Below are 20,946 nucleotides of genomic sequence, written 5' to 3'. Positions count from 1 at the left end.
CCACATTATTTCTTTGAAGAGGACTGCATAGCACTGCAGGCAACCTGGTAATGTTACATGAGCTATTTGCAGTCTTTCACCCTTCCATGAGCAAATATTAGTTTAAGCATAAAAACAACAAAGGTAGAAGAATGTTACTCTTCAGGAAATATTTTAAGAAAAATACCTACTTTTCACATTGCTTATTAGAATGTTGCTCATAAAGTAGTGAATGATAGCCCTTATATTATTTCTAAAAGTGCATCTGAGGACATGATCAATGCTTGCAGGAAAGACCTCAATAACAAACTGACCACTGAACATGAACATCCATGAACATGAACACAGGATAAGAAGCAAAGAATAGAGTTTCAGGCACTTTTTCAGGATATTCAATATTTAAGTCACAGCCATAACCCAGACAGATATGACTTGAGAGAGTGGACAGCTCACACTCCATAACTTACTATTTTTTGAGTATTCCTTGAATGGGACCTAAGCAATCAGCAGCTTTAAATGAAATTATAATTCTACTACAGTGCTATTGTGAAACCACAAAATTCATGTTTTGCCCTGCTTTCTCAGGGAATTCATACTGGAATCCTAAAACACCGTAGGCACACTCAAATCTGAACAATACACCAAATATAGTGAAGAACAGCCCAGGCTTCAAAAGCTTTGTAATTTCTCTTTAGAATAGGCAGTTTCATGGTAAAAAAGACATCAGTCTAAACCTTTTTATAGACTGTGCTTTACAATTACTTTATTGGTAGAAAGGAAAATTAAATCCTTTCAACATGATCTAAACAAACTGTAGGCTGGTGATCAGTTCTGTGTCAGACAGAAATGAATTCCCGGATTCCAGGCTAAGAAGTCTTAAGTTCATATCCCTTTTCTATTATTAGAGTTTTTTTAAAAAGAAATCTGAGTTCAGTTTTTTCATCAGTCAGAAACTGGATGTAATTTTATGAATAATTTTATTCTACTTTCACATCAAGACAGCAACTAAATAATGAACAGTTGTACTATGGCAGACATATTTTACACAGATGAGAATAGAAGACTAACAGTCAAGAAAAGTAACAGAGAAAGGTTACAAAAGGAATTTTCCCATGAGCTTTTTGCTCCCTACATGCTATAAACCTCCTCATCTGAGAAAACTCGGAGGATCACATCATACCAAAAATTACCAAGCAAAGTGGGGGTAGGATAGTGAGTGATTTTGCCAAGCAATGACACTGCTCATGCACTCTTGTTCCCCTGACAATGGTACTGGGTTCTCGTAGTAAAACAGATTTTATAAGTTTTCTTTGCAGTAACTAACAAGAGAGAGAAGAAAGAGCTTTATGAACTACTGCAGAGAGAAACAGAACTAAAACAAATACTAAGAGCAGAATCAAGTATTTCACTGTATTTTTCTGATGCTTATACTCCCTGAAGATCCATGACATTTTCATTGTTTAGTAGAAGTCTCTAGATAAACGGAATGTTTTTCTGTTTTTCTTTAATATCAAATTTTGTAATACCATTTTTGGCATGATCAGAACAGATTTTGGAAATATTTGATAGTACTGCTCTATTTCTGTAAAAACTTTGGTTTTGGGTTTGGTTTTTTAATAAGAAAATATAAAAGAAGTTTGTTTCTGCAGCAAATGCAACCAGGTAACTATCACTTTCTGAAAGCGTGCAGGACTTCAGGTAATTGCTATATACATGCTGAAATTGTGCTGGCATCAAAATAAAGGGTTTTTTTCTTTATTTTTTTCACACAAATGTAAATAAACCCCAGGATTTGTGAGGGCATTTGATTTGCTTTACTGAGCAGATTCTTACACAGCTTTTTATAGCAGCTGTAGCTTTAATCGTTTTGACAACCTTGACGTTTTGCCCTGAGCTTCAGGTCTGCAGGAACCAGGAATCTCATAGCAAAATTGCTAACAAAAGCACTCTGGAGAACAATGTGACTCTCTTGGAAAGTCCCCTAGCATAGCTGCTTTGTAATTTCAAACCCAACCCAGTCAGCACAGAGGAGCTGTGAAGACAGGACAGAGTTGGACAGAATCCCCTGGGGACTGTGCTTAACAACCCTAGAAAGCTAAGACCTAGTCTATTAAAACTCAAATTTAGTAGAAAGTTATTACTATCAATTTGAGATAAAACTTCATGAAGGCAGTAAAAGGTACAATGTAGGTGACAAAATGACCTGTCACATTCAAGATCCAGGGAACTCAAAAGCAAAATCACCAGGATTTTTTATTTTTTTATTATTTTTTTTTAAGGATCACCTTCAAATGAGTTAAAAAAAGGACAGCCTGGGAAAGCCAGCATAGGTTTGGAAAGTTTATAAATGAAGGAAACAGGTCTTCATAATCAAAGTGTTAAACAGCTTCTGCGTAACTGCCTTTTGCAATTTTTATTACTACTCCTATGTTTGTATCTTCATTGTCTTTATTTCCCACTTGAATTGTATTACTGCTAGAGGCCTCTCTGCATGTAAAAGTTCATACTTCTGAAATGCTCGCTCTCCCGCATCTCATCCTGCACCTACCTACTACAGCACATGCAAAAAGCACTTCATTAGCACTGAATAGAGAAGAGCCTTAGTTTTTGGCTCATATTAGGGCTGAAGATGGGTCATAATTTTCTTAGCAGACTGCAACCTCCCATTCAAGTAATGGCATTCATAGGATATAAATTTGTTTAAAGTATTTTTCATTTCCCTTTAAACATCATTTCCTCACAACTTGTTTCCCTGTGCTATTCCAGCTCATATTAACAGTTTGTTTCTGGGAATGCTTTCCAGCCAGTTAAATTTATATTGTGAAATATTTTGACTAGGAGACAGAGTGTTCACCTCTAAAGCAGAAAAGAGGGTAGCCTGTATACACCTTAGATGAGGCAAAGTTTTCCTGTCCAGTCACCATTTATCAGAGCCAAAAATCACTGTACTTTGTATGATGTTTGATAAATATTGAAAAAGAAAAGCAACTTCATCGTATCTATGGAGTACTTAAAACTCATGGATAGGAAACCATCCAGGAAAAGATAAACTTATAATACTTTAAGTATAATAAAATAATTTTTATACATTTGCTTACTCACCACATCAAACAAAAAAACCACTTTACCCAAGGTCAGATACTGTCAAAGATTTCCATGTTGTGACTCTAGCTTAAATAACAAAAATGTTTTGAGATGTCCATCCCCAAAAGGGCAATAAAAAGGGAGAAGCATTCAAAAGAAAAAAAACTCTGAAAAGAAAGACTATGTATGTTCCTAACCAACTCAATATGCAACTCCAGAGTGAGAATACTTATTTTATGTATGACTTGACATGTTTTAAATTAAAATACTGTGATAAAAATAACCTAATGTTATCAATACTATATACATGTATATAAATTTCAAGCTCTGAAGATGTTTTAAAGGTCTCTACGTTTTCTTCATAAAGCTGCTTTACCACTGTTATTTAATGCCAGGGACATAAATCTTTTTAGGAGTTGCTGAGGGATAGACAGTAGAAGCTCATTTTGGGAGGAAATGTAAAATAAATCCAGTAGTTAGAAGTTCCTCACAGAAATTGCCTGTCAAGTTCCTTTGCTCTCCTAAGAGTATGACTGGGGTAATCCTACAGGTCTCAGTGATTAACTGAGGGCTCAGCAAGTTACTCATTTATATGAACAGATTTACTGCTCCATGTTCAATATTCTATAGGTTCGTTCCCTTCACATGGTCAACAGGGCAACTCCTTTACCTTGTTCATGTTCTACCATATGGATATCCGCATTTTTACCCCCAAATATCTACAAGTAATGTGATGCCTGTGAACATTTCTTCAACTGCATTCAGGAGATCTGTCAAGACTAAAGCAAAATTTAAAAAACCCAGAGTTCCTATGCCTCCCAGGTTTCTATTTAAAAGCCTGTTGGCTCTGTTGTGTCTGCTTCCTCACATTTTGTATTTTGTACCTGATGTCAGTATTAGATGGTGAAACATTTTTTCAGCATCTTGAAATTCACTGTTTTACAAACTATTTTAAGGAAACATTTTTGAAGATCCTTAAGGAAAATTTTTCCTTTGGACCTTTGAAAAACATAGTATACTAATCATTCTCACAGCTCAGTAGAAACATTGGTATCAAATGTCTGAAATAAGCCAAATACTCTGAAAGCATAAAATAAAAGAGCTAGTAGGTGCATTTTACACAAAACGAAGTGCACATTTCTAAGCCTGATTTATTGATTTTTAACAATAGCTTTTAATTTCTAGTCTTGAGATTTATACTTTTTTTAACAATAAAAAGGAAACTTTATACTCCTACATCTAGAATTTTGTTGGTTTCTGCTAAGAAACACTTTAAACAGAAAGCCTTAAATATCAACATTTCATTGACAGATTTCTAATTAAATAACATGGACCTTTGTTGTAAGATACCAGTAGTCATGTTTAATGGCTACTTTAGAGAAAAGGAAGACCATCAGAATTTTGCCTTGGCTTAAATTATATTCTAAACATTGAACAGATTAAAAACAAAGGAAAAAAAAACTACAAATCACTCTCTACATTTGACAGCATGTGTACCTATCTAGAGCTACAAAAAAAGTTAAGTCTAAATTTGTGTAGCTGCAACAACCTGGCAGACAGAGGTTTGGGACAAAATTGAGTTTAAATTACTATAAAACACTGTTTCCATATTTGTAAATAAGTATATCAAACAAAATATGCCCCTATTTAGCTTAGATGTTGCACACATGGTATTTCTTGATGCAGTTGGATCTGTCTGGTCAAAGTCGAGGTTTGATAATACTGGAACATTATGGATTTTCACCAAATTGTTATGTAATTGGTAGTCCTTTTAAGAGATTTTATCACTTTGACAGAAACATTTCATATGGAACTGTTATCGCTCTGCAACTGATACAATGGAGGATGAAGAGGGAAGGTGGCTGATCTACCAATTAACAGGATAGGAGGAAATGGCCTCAAGCTCTGCCATGGGAGGTTTAGACTGGATATTAGCAAAAGTTTCTTCCCCAGAAGGGTGGTCAGGCATTGGAACAGGCTGCCCAGAGAAGTGGTGGTATCACCATCCCTGGGAGTGTTCAAAAACTGTGTAGATAAGGCCCTCAGTGACTTGGATTAGTGGTGGACTTGTCAGTTCTAGAGTAATGGCTGGACTTGATGATCTTAAAGGTCTCTTCCAACCCAGTTGATTCTGTAATTTGATGATTATATGATAGTCCACAGGAAGTGGTACTTATTTTCCTAAGCTGAGTAGGTGCTTGATACTTTCATACCAATGGAATAAGATGGTTCCAGTCCAGAGAAGTGCCACAAAGACAATTAAGGGACTGAAGCATCTCTCACACAAGGACAGATAAAAAGCCTACCTCGGGTATTCCTGACATTGTGATCCCGACTGCCTCTTGGTGATGGAGATCTGACTTCTGATAGCTTTACCATTACACTAGAATCTTTAATATAAATTGTAAAGCTTCATATTTTTTTCAACGAAAAATGACTGTCTCAAATGCTGAAGAATGTCTGACGCATGTTGCAATGGATGTGAGAACCTACTGAATCAGCACAAAGTGCCTTCAGTGATGTTCTGCTTACAAGCTGGGCATCATTAACAAAGGACTTCAAACTCCCGCAGGCCCTAATGAAATTACTTTGTAAAGGGGGTCTGGGAATCTGGTGTTGGAACAATAGTTCTTGTGTTAGAACAATTACATTTGGACTTTTATATGTGGAAGAGAATAAAACCACACTTGTTCCAACTTTTTGCTCACTGCTTCTACCATCAGAAAGTCCAGAAGAGGACAACTAAAGAACTGCTGACATGAAGACCCACACTAATGACAGTCTGCTGTCTTGGAATTGGTGGTAAAGAATCAATGGCTTGCCGAAGTAATTTTGCCGTGTCCAACAATGATGGGTAAAGCTATTCATCTAGGCACAGCTGTGTGCAATATGTCCAACACTGTTAGGATTTTCCTGGACCTCTTCCACATAGATGTCAAGCAACTTTTCTCATAAGATTTTGGAAGGATTTGTAATCATCTGGGATAAAAGAGTATGATTAAGGGATGGCTGGCTCAGCTGGTGCTGACAAATATACTGGCATCTGCTATTCCTCCTCCTGAAAATTCTTTTCCAAGGGAACCAGATCAGTAACAGACTGAGACATAACAGGAATAAATTCATCTTTCATGGTCATTGTGGTGAAACTTTATGGAGTTTTGAGATACCCCATGGTGACCAAAAAGAAGTAACACTTGAAGAGCTGAGGCCCAGACAGAAGGATCCCTGTTAGCAGGAAATTAAGAATGTCTGCTTCAAGGAACTACAGAAGGGACAGGTTCTGTGTGGCTTGAACTGGAAAGACTCTCTGTTGCCTTGCAAATCTGACAAGTATTGCAATAAACCTAGACCCGTTGGAGGGCACCAAGGTAGCCATCAAGAAACTACATAAAGATGTCCAACAACACTGTGTGTAACAAATCTCTGTTGAATATCACACAGTTTTAAAAGGCTGCATAAGAAATTGAATTGTAATTACTCATTGATAAGCATGTATTTGTTTTTAATTAAAAAATATAAATTGTGAGTTTGATTACTTAAATCTGATCAAAAGTTTACATAATAGAAATGATAGATTTCATAAAGTACTGAGGACAATCAATGCAGTTTAATGTACACCTGATCATTACCATTTGCAATTGTTCAAATCGAATCTACTCTCTATCTGATTTATGGAAGAGGTCTCTGATACCTATGGAAGTGTTCTAATTGTCATGCCACAAGACAATCACAAAGTAGATCTTCAGTCACTGCTTTGCTGAGTATTAAGGTAGTCACTGAGCTAAGTTTGGAAATAGTTATTTAACTCAGTGATTGAGACTTTAGCATGGGAGCCATAAACTCTTAGTTTCTATCCTCGTAGATATGTAAGTGGTAAAATATGAAAAGAAGATGCTATGAGGCCAAGCCCAGAATACCTTCTGATACAATGATTAGATATTTTTGTATCAGGTCAGGTAACTTGAACTAAGTTGTATTTGTTTCATTTTGAGTGATCAAATGTCGTCAATCTAATTCTGTTGTTGTTGTTAAGCCCTTAAATAAATAGATAAACATACATATACACATGCAGCCTTGCGTAAGTGTCATGATGGATAACAGCCAAACATGTGTTATCTGAATATTGTACTTAAAAAAGAGTAAAGTCCAGTTTAGACATATATCAAGGGAAACTTAAGTATATATAGAAGTGATACACCTCTGTGTTTGGCACTGGTGAGATCAGCATTGGAACACTGCAGTCCAACCAGGTTCATTATTCACGGAAAAATTTGAAAACTGACTATGAAACTAGAAAGAAAAGCCATGAATATAAGTGAATGAATGTCTTGCAGGAAAACTTCTGGAGTCGAATCTACATAGTAATAGAGCCACTCTAAAGAGTTCCTAGCACACAGTCTATAGCGTTGAAGTAAGGGACAAAAACTTAAAAGGAGAAGTGTTTCCATCTAGCAAGTTTACTGAAGTGGATCAAATGAAGCTTAAATTAGGCAAAATAACACTAGAGTTGTCTTAACAATGGAGGTAATTAAGCCTTAAAATAATTTACATAAAGTATGGTATAATCTCTTTCACAGATAATTTTACCTTTCTTTTCCCTAAAAGACAGGATTTATCTAATAAGTGACTGGATGTGAAGCAGAGGTGTATTCTGAGTAACAATACGTATTCCATTATGCATGAAGTCAACACAGGTAAATACAGTAATCCCTACTTGTTTGTAAAACCCATTAATGCATAAATTAAAGCAAATGAGGTTTTATTTAGGAATAAATAAAATAATATATGATAATGAAACCATTCCTAATAACAATTTTCCTGCTTTGTTCAGTTGCAAAGTACTACATAAAAGAAGATCTGAAATAACTAATTCTTGCTCTTGGAGCAGTGAACAATCTTTCCAGCCATTTTCCATTGTTTAAATTTCCTGCATACTGTGAAACTAATTTTGTTTCCTTCTGCAATATATTATTTGATATTGAACTACTGCATCATGTAAATGCTAAAGATAACATTACAGTAGTGTACAGACATTTCCCAATTGGTCTTCACACAGAGAAGCATCAATCTTGAGAGATATGTAGCGTCTGTCTCAGCAATTGGACTATAGGTTTTGTAGAGTTACATGATAGAGCTTAAAATAAAAATATTAATGAAATAAACTGAATTAACAACAGCTTTATATACTACACTTACTCAAACTTTTGACTACATTCCCTTGGAGAGAAAAGTTTCCTATTATGTCCAGGTTGTTGACATTTTCTTTACATTATAACTCTTTAGAATGTAAAAAATGTGATCTTTTTTTATGTAAATGTGATTTGGTCATCACTGCATGTACTACAGGAGTCTTAATGGTTTACTTTTCATTAAAAGAAGTATGGAATTAAACATAACGCTGTGTTCAATCCAAATCAGTGTTGGGTAAATTGCCTGTTTACTTTCTACTGACTGATACTGAGACACCCTAACTGTCAACTAGAGTGTTATGTGCAGTTTCATTGATTTCATTAGACTTATACTGACTACCCACGGCACAATTATTTGCAGGATCACATCTTTACTTAGTAAAGAAACACCATCAAAGAATAATCAGGAAAAAATATTGATATAATGAAATCAATCTCTTTTAACAAATCAGTTTGCAAGTTTCTATAAATGTGCACTTGGCAATCCAAGACCACTTTACATGGAAGTTTCAAACATCTGGGCTGCATAGCCTAAAAAGAGCCACATTAATGGATCTGTTCAGGATCTACACAATATCTTGGGACAGTGATGACAGCAATCTAATTAATAGAGTTACTCTTTATTCTGTGAATATTCACTATGCAAAATAAAGAGAGTTTTACATACCAAAAAAAGCCCAACCTCTAATTAAGAAAAAAAAACCTTGTAGAACAGTAGGTGTGCTTTTAAACACTAAGAATTTGCAAAGTGTGTAATCCATGCTCTTTGTTTACTGTTTTGGATTTCACTTAATTTCATAAGAGAAACTAAACTGGACACTTCTCTACAGAGTCTTCAGCCTGGTTAATCCATTTTGTTTTCATTCCTGAATTTGTTCATCACTTATTTACCAGCACAGTAGATACAAATTTGCATTTGGCTGCCCATTTTAGCTCATGCTAAGCTGAGTTGGAGTCACATTCCATCTTTAAATAAGAGGCGGTAACTCATGGCTTTATGGCCCATGTGAGCAGTTCTTTCAGTGCCAAGTCAAACACATTAATTTCAACCTACTTTGGCAATTACTTTAATTTCTTTTACTGCACTGAACAAAAGAGAAGTTGCTTCTACTAGGCTTCCTATGGGAGCTGATTCCTAACAGCTAAGACCCAGTAACAATCATGTAGTCTTCCCAGTCGTTTCACTAGGGAGCTAGTTCTACCTTTTTGTTTGTATATTAGTCCTACAGCCTGATGCAGTTTCTCCACCTGGCAGGTGAGGTTTTAACACATACTAGTTTCTAATGTATGCTGTAAGGGATGGTTAGGTTCTACTATGCTCTTGATGTCACACTAGTCTGTTTCTGTAGAAGTGCTCTCATGAAGCTGGGAGACAAACTGAGCTGGCCTACTAAATTCACCTATTGATAATATTCACAGAGGAAGGTATTTCCATTGTTATTTCAGATGTTACAGAGCAGAAGAATCAGAGTGGGTGGAAAACAAAATTATGCTAACTCTGCTGTCTCCTCTTCAGTCTACATCTGGTAAGTCTTGACCCACACAATGACCTTGACAATGGAGACATCCACCCTGCTGCAAATAACCATACTCTGTATTCCTGACAAAGAAACCTGGGCAGAAGCACACCACTCAGTCCAGGAGATGTCTGCAAGGAAGTCCCTTCATAGCTTAGGAAAGCAGCAGGAGGGCATGGTTTGCATCTGAAACTTCCTGGAGACGATCATAGTGCATGGATTGAGGAAATTAGCTAGCTAGTGAAGACTGCAGTTACACTGGCAGCTGCATAAGACCAGCCATTGCCTACTTATGTGTCAGAGTTCTGCATTCATTGCAAGTCCTCTAACCACCAAGATCCCAAATCTCCTATTAAGAGAAGTGATTTCAGACAGTGAGAGAACTCAGACCTCACTCTTGTGCTAGAGGAAGTCAGCACAAGATAATGGTCAAAAAACATTCTTCTGCCTGAGGTGGATCAGTTTTCTACTTGCTGCTGCTCGTCCTTGGTCACTGATGGCACTGCCAGACACAATCCTAAGAACAGCGAAGCAATAAACAGCACAGCAAACATTCTAACTCTTACTTCCAGCTGCCGCTAAAGGCCCAAAAGAGATAAATAAATATCAGAAAAGAATACGTAGACAAATGCTGTCGAATAAAAAGACTGGAAAGATATAGGGGTTTGGGGAATAAGTAGCTTTATTAAATGACTACTACAGGGACCAAATAATGAAGAAAATTTACAGAAAATTACCAAGATGAGGAAGAATAGAAATTGGCAAAAGCACATAAAGATAATGAGATGAGCTCTGAGATTTCTTTCATTAAATAATATGGCAGAAAGCCATAGATATAGGAAGGAGTTGGGAGCAACTGATTGTTTCAAGAAGCAGAAATATTTACACAAGAGGGATGAGGGGTCATTATTTCAGTTTTATGCACAATAATAGAAATATGCTATGACAGCAAAGTGCAAACAAATTTGCTTAAAATGATGGTATCTTCGAAGGTCAGTCATAGGAAAAGGAAAGAAAAAAGGAAGGAACAGAACAAATACAGTATGAATGGGAATGAAATCAGAAAGGCTGAGGCATAAGATGAATTAAACTAACATGGATCACATAGGCAGCACCTGATGAAATTCATTGTTACATACTTAAGGAACTATCTGAATCTTGCTTTCTGTCTTTAGTTGTAGCTTCACAAGCTAATAGTGAGGGTGTACTAGAGAGCTGAGGAAAGGCAGATAGGACCTATCTTTGGGGAGATAGCAAAGAACCTGGGAAATGTATCTGTCTATTTAACTGAGATTCACAGAAAGAAACAAATCTTATAGTTAATAAATCTATCTCTAAAAGCATACATGTTAAAAGAGTAACGAAATACAGTCATAATGAATTTGCCCAGAGCAAATCATGTCAAACCTCTTTAATCTTCTTTGCTAGACTAGCTGGTCTGGTGTGTACGGAGGAAGTGCTTATGCAATATATTGATTTTAATAAAGTCTTTCCTGCTGTCCTAATGAGACATTCTCATACAGAAAGTAAGGAAATATACTTTTGATGAAATTACCCAAGATGAGGATGTGTCTGGTACAATCAATAATTAGCAACGGTTCACTGCCAAAGAAGGAGCACATTTCAAGCTGGGCATTATAAGATACCAGCTTAGATATATTGCATATTCTCTTGGATAAAGAAATAAAGCTCAATGATAAGAGCTTGTAAAAGCCACCAAAATGGGTGAAGTGGCAAGCACATAGAAGTTTAGGTAAATATTTCATTATGGAGAAATGTTCCTCATTACACAAAATAAAATTTAATACAGAATATTGAAAAACATTGTAGAAAGTAGATGGAAACAACTGATGAAGCAGCAGCAATGCAAAAAAATTATCTGGAAAATACATTGAGAACGGTAACACAAGTAAGAATAGATGAGAACATAAAAAATATAGTCTTGGTGAGGTGATGTAAGAGCTGTGTATACAATAAGACACACCATTTTTCCATCAGCTAGGACCCATATAATTTGTTGTTGGAATACTGTCTATTTGGAGGTATCAGAGTTTGAAGAAAGTTGTAGATACAACACAAACTGAAAAGGAAAATAATAATAAACCCTAGAAATTTAAGAAATGCCACCTGAAGGGCAATATTGAAAAAATGGATTAGTTTTCTCAGGCAAAGAGACGACCGAAAGCCAGAGATACACATGGAAAAAGTTCTTATTAAGAAGTTTATGACAAACTATTCCTCCATACAACAAGGATGCAAACTTTTCAAACTACTCATGCTTTTACAGTGTATCTTACTGTAGTGCACAGATACTGGGAGAATATGCAAAGAAGCTAAGTCAGATTGTGGAAGCAGCCAGTAGCAGAATGGAGCTCAGCCTGCGCTGAGACAGAGACTTCCGGATTCCTAAGAATACTTTTACATAGTCTGGTATTACAGCAGGTAACAGAGTCATCAAAACTGGTTTTTACAATCCAAGAGGATGAAATGTAAAAGGTGAAACCTGGTAACACAACAGTGCATTTTAATTTGGGCCCTGAAGGGGCAATCATTCTGGCTAGATCAGTCTTGCAGAAAATTGTTTAGATACTATATGCATTTTTACCAGGGCTTGGTAATTTGTTTTTTTCAAGACATGAAAATACTGATCATTATTTAGAAACAACATTCCAGTTATTCAGCTACAATATTAATTTAATTATAATTTTTATGAAGCATGTTTCAGAACTGAAATCCTTTTTTCAGCACTAAGGAAGCTATTAATTTGCTTCACAACTGTTTTTAAATAGTTGTCCATTATCAACAGAGAAGGTTATTGCAATACATTAGTCCTACACCAATTCATTTTACCTGTTTTACGTAAAGCAAAAGTTCCAGTCTGTGTCTATCCAAAACCACAAGAAAACATGCGATTAGTTTTCAAATGAGAGATTAACCAGACCTGTTATTCTGGTGCTGAAAGATGGCTTTCCTAAAGTTACTTAATTTTTGCAAGCTGAAAAAGACCAACTCCATCAGGATCTGCTTCCTGAGTGAACTTTTCAGATACATTAAAGTTCCTTAAGGAGTCACACATTTTTAACAACGAGAAACAGTACAAAGCTCACAGTTGGAGAATGACTCAACAACTGATCTTGTAATGTCTCATGACATCATTAACCTTGGAAAAGTTTGCCTAAGAATACTAGAAAACAGCACACCATCAGCATCCTAAACAGACCATCAGGCCCGCATTAAATATTTAGTGTATTTCACCAGCGTCACTATCTGTCGTCTACCTACAGATAACATGGAGTAATTAACACAATTCATGTTTTGGTGTATTAATGGATGACTAAGCATGTAAAACTGCAAATGACCATATTCTCATTAATTTGTCAGCTCACCACCTGCTTATCTTTACATTTCCACATTACTCATTATACTCTGTTACTCATTCTCTTCCTCATTTAATTTTGCTGTAACTTCTTTATTATCCATTTTTCTTTCTTTTTTTTTTTTTTTTGCTTCACATAATCTCTGTGAAGTTTCTCATCATCTTCCCTTCCTCAATTCCACAAACTCCTATCCAACTTCTCAGTGTTTCTCTGCCACTAAAACCACTGGCTTTTGCATTATTCTATATATTTACATATTCACCCCAACCATCATCAAGTTCAATCCTGGTGCTGACATCCTATATGCAAAGTTTTGACTCCTCATCTGCATCTGTTGGGGTGTCTGCAGGGTCCATCTTCGGCAAAAAGTCCAGATAACATCAGCTATTAAAATAGGAGCATAAGTGTAAATAGTGTGCATGGATGGGATACACAAAACTCTGAAAGGATGCAGTGATCTCCATTTAAAAGCAGCAAGGCTTGACTTCTCCACTCTTAACTGTGAACTGATCTCCATCCCCAGCATCGACTCCATAGAATCATACACTACATGCGTGACTTTCCCTCTCTGTACCTCACTGAATATTCATCCAGAGGCCACCCCTCGAGTTATCTTCTCCTTTTGATGAGATTATTAATATTTTTAGCTTTTCATGAACCTATCATCAAAGTGCACTGACATTCTCTAGAAAGACATCACTTAGCATAATAGGCTCTCAATCTGGACTGAGCCCACTAAATGATAACATAGCATAAAAAATAGTAATAGGCATATTTCGATTTGTTCTTATGATGGTAAAGCATAATCTTCAAGATTAATACATTGAGGGCAGGCATTTCATAATAGTGCAATGATCTCTAAATATCCATGCTCAGAAAGCACCTATTATAGTAGTTCACCATGGATATTATTTTCACAAATATTTGATCAATAATCATGTTTCTATGATTTGCAATTTCTTTGCTTGCTCTTTTTGTAATCATCCAACATTCCCAACTTACATCTCCTAGTATTATAATCATCATTTCAAAACCTAAAGATGAAGCAATGGAAAATATTTCTTTTTCTACACTTCCAAGTATGCTTTTTTCTTAAAAATAAAGATTTTGTTATGTCTCCACAACACAACATAATGCCTCATGGAGACACATGGGGAAGCTGGAAATAAGTAATGTTTGATATCAGAAGAAAATCTATGTTCTATTTAATTTTACATTGGGGAAGCTAATTTTATACTGAGATCACAATATATAAATGAAGACACAGAGCTTTATCTAAGGCTATGTACAGGTTTATGTATAGGAGTTAAGAAATTAATTAAGGCTAAAATAACTGAATTGCTTCTATTAGCCAAGTTAGTGTTCCTAGATTATTCTGTATTGTGCATGAAGCTTCCATGTCCTTTGTATTCTCCCCTGTTTCCTGCTGAATTTAAAGTCTCCGAACTCCAAATAAAACCCAACTGACAGTAAAGAACATTAAAACAAGTGGTATCATTTTAAATGCAGTGTTCCAACAGCTAACAAAATTCTTATCAAAGAACATACTAATAAGTCAATTTTTGCACCCTAGCAGCTGAACTCAGAAAATCACAGGTTTATGTCAGTGCAGCCCATGCAGTTGTCTATAAAAGTCATTAAAACTCATATTTTTAAAACAACTTTAAAATCATTCTTGAGAGCACAGTTCAGAAAATAGTTTGCAATACTAGGGAAAAGTTTGGAACTGTCCTTCCTTTGGCTTTGTAAATTTTCTTCATGACTTTGTCATTATTGATCCACAGGCATCACAGCCATGTCAAAAAGTTAGAAATATTTAAAGTATAATTTTTTTCTAATACTTTGCCAAATTCTGTTTTCACCTTGAGATCAATTTTAAAAGTAAATCAATATAGTTATCATTCTCAGGTGGGTAAACAGTTTCCATCATTTTTTCTATTATCTGCCTTTTTATATATATAAAAGGAGAAATTCTGAAGAATTAAAATGAATGCTTGCCAAGTGTAAACTTGTTTAATAGAAAATTAAACATTTCAGAAATCAAAATTCCTGTAATATCCAGTGATAAATAGAATATTGGTTTGAAATGTTCTTTACTATTCTATCCTGGTTTGGAAATCAATTTTTCATGACATTATCAGTTACATCCCTAATGTCAAGCCAAAATATTATAAACACAGAATACACTGAAATATTAAGTCTATGACAGGAAAAAATGAAAGAAGTACTTTAAATGTCATGTCTTCCAGACACACCCTGTTGTCATTCTCCTATTTAGTGAATACAATTTCCAAGCAGATTAAGGAACAAATGCTAACGAGCATCTCAACACCATGCCCAACCACAACACACATTGTTTTGCTACATAGGCGAATCAGGATTTCTTTTTCTTGGAATTCATTTACGTGCACATAGGAAAATTAGAAACACAGAAAGTCATCCAAATCTGGGTTTTAAACGGATGGTCTTGAGATCCTGTCTGTGATGTAGCAAGCATTATGCTGGAAGATATTCAGCCTGGTTTGATAGAAACAACTGTTTTAAAACTGTATAAGGGAAGGTCTCTTCCCCTCAAATTAAAAACTCTGCCTTTACAACATGTAAAACCTGCCTATTACTTAAACATGCAAGACAGCATATCGCCTTTGGTAACTCCATGTTTTCCCAATGGAGTCACTGCACTGGGCAAGTCACAGTATTCAACATGGGCTTTCTCACATTAACAGGATACATGCTGACCTGAGACAAGACAGGTGCCATGTACTCTGTGGGAACTGCAGGAACTAATGCTTTGTGAAAGCAGAATTGAGTATTCTTACCAGGTGATTTATGCCTTTCCAGAAAAGGATAATGCAAGTGAGGAGTAAAAATAAATCTCTCCTACCAAACTGAAGGCTGCAAGGTCTGTGAAATAAGAGTCTTACATTTTGCTACAGCTCCTTTTCCTACCAGTTTGAAAATATGTAAGAATGCTAACCCATGCGGTGGACCAGTGCATTTCCTTTCACCATACCCATTTACAGTTTCTTCTTCACTTACTTGCCTTGAAGAACGCAGCATCAAATGGGGGTTTTTTATTGCTACTAGGTCTGATGTAATATATTTCCAATACAATGTTTCACAATGCCAGGACCCCAGATACCTGCACATATAATTTACTTCTTCATCTGCCTGCAGAATAAGTTAATTCCACCCCAGAACGAATTATATTTTCACTCCTGATTTTTCAGAGAAATATAGGAGAAAAAAGAAAGAATCCCCATCAGGGAAAAAAAAAATAATTCAGCCTGAGATCTCAACAGCATGTAATTTCTTTGCTGCCTATTGTCCTCTCTATTTTGTAGGATGTGCCCAAGATTCACTGTCTTCTTTTGAACTTTCGCTTGTACTTTCTTCACTGATTCCCCTTCTTGAGGTACTACCACAAAGCCAGGTGATAGTTGTATAGTAATTGCTCATCGCTACTATTTCTTCAGGGCTAATAGGAGAATTTCCACTCTTCCCTTCTTAACTACTTTGAAAAGCAACTAACTATGCCTGATCTGCTGCTGCTTTTCTGCTATCTGAATTATTGCCTTCTTTTGATCCAGGTTGAGGTATATTCTGACTTTCCTGAGAATGTCCTTCCAAACCATACAAATGACACTTTAATTACAACTAAAAGTAATTGTTAGAGATTAAAAAGTTAATTATTGAATTATTCATCAATTCTCAATATTTACTCCAGAAGTCTACAATCAAAGTTAGTGTCAAAACAGTTCTTAAGTAGGAATGAAGAAAAGGGGAAGTTGTAAGAAAAAGCTTGAGATACCTAGGTAATACTGTTTTTTATACGGTATGTTCCAAAGAAAAGGTATCTCAGAGCAGGACAAAACTGGATATATAGCAATAAAAAATAAAATGCTTTTCACTGAGATACCATGCCTTCATTAATGGACTGTCTTAAGTCAGGAAGTTTAATAGACAAAAATTTTAAAAATGCAACAATTCTTATCCATCAAAAGCTTTTGCTTTCAGCTTTTGAAAGTACCAGAACTAACGGTCCTCTTCACAAGTCCAATCTTAAAACCAATTTCCTCTATCACTCCAGTAACAATCTTCAATACCACTACTGGAATGGCAATAAGCTTTCTTCTAATTTTCTATCTCAAGCTGGTTATGGGCAAGCTACCTAAATTATATAGCATGCTATGCTATAACATATTACCAATTCATTTATTTTCAATCAGGGTTTTTCTTGATGAAATTTCTAAAATGTATTTAGTCAACTCCTTCTAGTACGATTAAGGGGTTGAATACTAACATTTGGACAGGTGTTAAAATGTATATGAAGAGCTCTGAGCTACAGAAGTAAATGTAAGACATTTGCCCCTCTTCTTTTTCATTTCTAATGTACTTGTTTCTGCCTCCATTCAATCTACTTATTGAATAAACATGTATCATCTGTCTGAAAATTGGATTCTCCATCCTTTCCCCCTATTTAATCTACTGTTCTGTCCCTCCTGCTTTCTCAATTTATGAAATGCCACCTACTGCTCAAATTTTCTGATGTACTGCTTTACATTTTATCTTCCTTTCCACCATCTTCCAGAAGTGCCATGGTTCTCAAAACCACTGTAATTTACTAACCTTCATTTCCTAGAACTTTTCACACCCTTTGTGATGTTCTGGATACTCTTCAAAAATGTTTTCACTGACTGCTTCAGTGAAATTCTCCTTTCACAGCTTCTTATCAAGTGAGGAGCAGATGCTCCTGTCCTCTCAATTCTCCTGCCAAAGCCTAATTTTATCATTATTAACTTTTTAAACCAACCTCTTTCTCACTCCAATTTATAAGCTAGCTCTTCTAAGGCACTGCTTTAAATCAGAACACAACTATGCAATATTCTAGGGTACCAGTGTAGCCCACCAGTCTACCCACCAGTGTAGCCATTAAAGCCACATAGGGGCAATCAAGAAACAGACTATGATTTCAGGGTCCTTTTGTGGCAGCATGTTTTTATATTCCAGCCTTTTCTTAGAGCTAGAAGCAAAGGATGAGTGCATCTTCTCTTCCCCGCCCACCTTCCTCCTACACCACAGGAATAAATTGTCGCTCATTAAGTTAATATGCCACATTAGTTTACAATTAAGCTATCACTAGCAATAATGATATATAATGCGCATTCATCGTAACTGCAGTGCACGATTCAACATAAACCTGGCAAAGTTTTCCATACAACTGCTTATCCCCAACACACTGTATAAAGAAAATAACAATTTGGACTGAATTGAAGGCCACTACAAGTACAGGGAGAAAAAAAAACAACCCTTTTTATGAGTATCTAAGCAGCTAAAATCTGCTACTTTCTGGGCTGCCCACAGGTACGGTTTTTTTTTTGTTTACTGAGTGATTTAGTTCCTCTTCATATGTTATTCCTATTGGGTACCTTTTCTACAGACACTAATTGAAAGGGTGCAAACACCAGTTACACCCATGCAAAACACAAATATCCCTATTCAGTACACACTATACTGAAGACACAAGATAAAGAAAGTAAGATAGTACTCACAAATAGGGGGAAAATATATTAGCATAGCATGAGGATGTATTAGCTTCTACTTTGTAAAACTCTTGAATATTTTGAGTGTCCAGAAGAAGTTAAGAAAGAAAGAAAAGAAAGAGAAGCCATGCGAGGGCGTTACTGTGGTGGTGATTTTTTTTAATAGAAAGTACTTGTTAGTACATTTTTTCAAGATGAAAAGAGTCTCTGCCAAAAACTTATAATGTCTAGAAGTCACAGAACATGCTGTTTCTATATTTTATTACACCACATGAAAGTGGAAAAGAACCCTCAAAAGTTATTGATTATTCTTACTCTACAAATTACAGCAATGTAAAATTTCTCAGGAAACCAGGTCTCTGAAGACATTTACAACATGCTGTACAGTATATACAGTGTATAGTTACCTATGAGGTCCGTAGTAGTCTAAAACCCCACATTGGAATAGTTTCTGCCAGTGGATTAACGTAAGCATCAGCATCTAGGTTTTGGAGCTGCTTTTAGTATAGAATAAAAAAATTAATCAGCCATATATATTTTTAAAGAGACAAGAAGCGAGAGACCAAAGGACCTGACTGAGTCATTTTCTTAGTAATCAAGAATACGAAATCACAGAAAGATCCAGTCTTGTTAATTGCAGTTAATACAGCATTCATACATATAATGAACGATACCTGAACAATGGCAATCATACAAGGAGCTTCTCTCATATGCAGACACCATAGAAAAGATAATAGAGCCCCTTGAAGAGCTGCAAAACAAGTGGTTTTCACCCTTGTTCTTTTCTTACTTTCAGCACCATAAGCCCTATTTTCCTGTCCCTCCTACCCTAAGGGAAAAGCCTTGATCCAGAATGGAATAAGACCATGGAAAACGTGCAGAACAGAAAAGTGTTTTGAAGCTAATACAGTAATACTTTTAAAACACACTGAAAGCCTTAAATCAAAGGTGTTAGACAGCAAGGATAAGTTCTTTGTTATTATCCAACTGCCATTTATTTGGAAATTGCAAAGACTGTGGCTTTCTTGAAATAATTCCAGGATTTCTTGGATCCTGCCAAGGCAGACACTGAAAGAATAACTTCTCTTGTGATACTCTCATCCTTTTTCTTCCATTCACAGTAATGACCAGGAAGACCAAGATCAGACAATCCCATCCCCCCAAGTCCCCCCCCCCCAAGACTGAAGCAAACTGCAGAAAAATGTTACCTTCAGTATAAGCTTTGATTAACACAGTGTAGATTCTTATGTTAACAGAAATCAGAAATTTGAGAACTAAAACACCTATTATGTCATCTAATCTATGCAGTTGGCAGAGAAGGATTTGTTCCCTAAAGCATATTTTATATGGCTTTATTCATTCCAATTTTAAATGTCAGAGCTATGAAGCTCCCACTGCTTTCTCTGAGAAAGCTGATTTGTTTATTGTTTAAATTAATTTCACAATCTCCGGTTATTGCAAACATACTTTAAGATGCTGTTCTTAATAAAAATATGGAATGATCTCAGTAATTTATATCAGCTTTAAAATAGCCAGTGAATCTTCAACCTACAAGTTCTCTTGAAATATATCTTTGCATACAACAGACTGTTCTTTTACTGTTAAGGAATGCAGGAATCTCTAAGTATTTGGCAGTCAGTTTCTGATGCAATTACAAAATTTTATCCAAACTGATGTGCTTTAGTATTCAGTTCAACGTGATTCATAAACTTGGCTTTTTTACACAGTTGTATTTCTGAATGGATTTTTTAGTTATTTCCAAGCACTACTGGGTAGCAAATGTCAAAAGTTACACTTTGCTCCCCGTATTTTTATGGTTTTGCTTCTTTATAAATTCAGATAAAATAAAAAATTTGAAAATTAGTCAGAAGCAATTTTTTTATTGTTGAGTTCCCCATCTTTAAGAAAAATACCTGTCTAACTCTTACATAGAGGTGGTGGTGATATCGAAGGGATTATTTAGAACAGATACTCAACCTATTTCTTTTACATTACTGGGAAGGCAACTCAAGTAAAAGTACAGATCCACTGTATATGCAACTTTGCTAAGTAGAAAGAAATTCATATGTACCTATTAAGTTCTGACATAGCTCTCAAGAAAATAATGATTTTTAAGAGTAGCCATAATTAGCGTTAGCTGTAGCTGAAACATGGATAACTACAAATACATACAAAATTTGGGTAATTTTGTATTTTCTTATCTATTAGAGAGAAAAATTGACTAGCCTACTGATTCAGTAGGGAAGATTTTTGCTCA

At 35.6% G+C, this 20,946-nt stretch overlaps 1 protein-coding gene across 6 annotated transcripts in view; it reads right to left on the bottom strand.

Moving 5' to 3' along the window:
* PDE1A (phosphodiesterase 1A) overlaps positions 1–20,946 on the bottom strand; it is a 223,382-nt gene that overhangs the window by 96,889 nt on the left and 105,547 nt on the right. The window lies entirely within an intron of this gene.

The sequence above is a fragment of the Neopsephotus bourkii genome, unplaced genomic scaffold (genome assembly GCF_033783945.1).
Source record: "Neopsephotus bourkii isolate Nb327-2 ecotype Australia unplaced genomic scaffold, CSIRO-AGI_Nbou_v1 NB_196, whole genome shotgun sequence".
In the NCBI taxonomy this organism is placed as follows: Eukaryota; Metazoa; Chordata; class Aves; order Psittaciformes; family Psittacidae; genus Neopsephotus; species Neopsephotus bourkii.
Note: the sequence above shows the minus strand (reverse complement) of the source record. Positions and strands in the feature narration are given on the sequence as shown.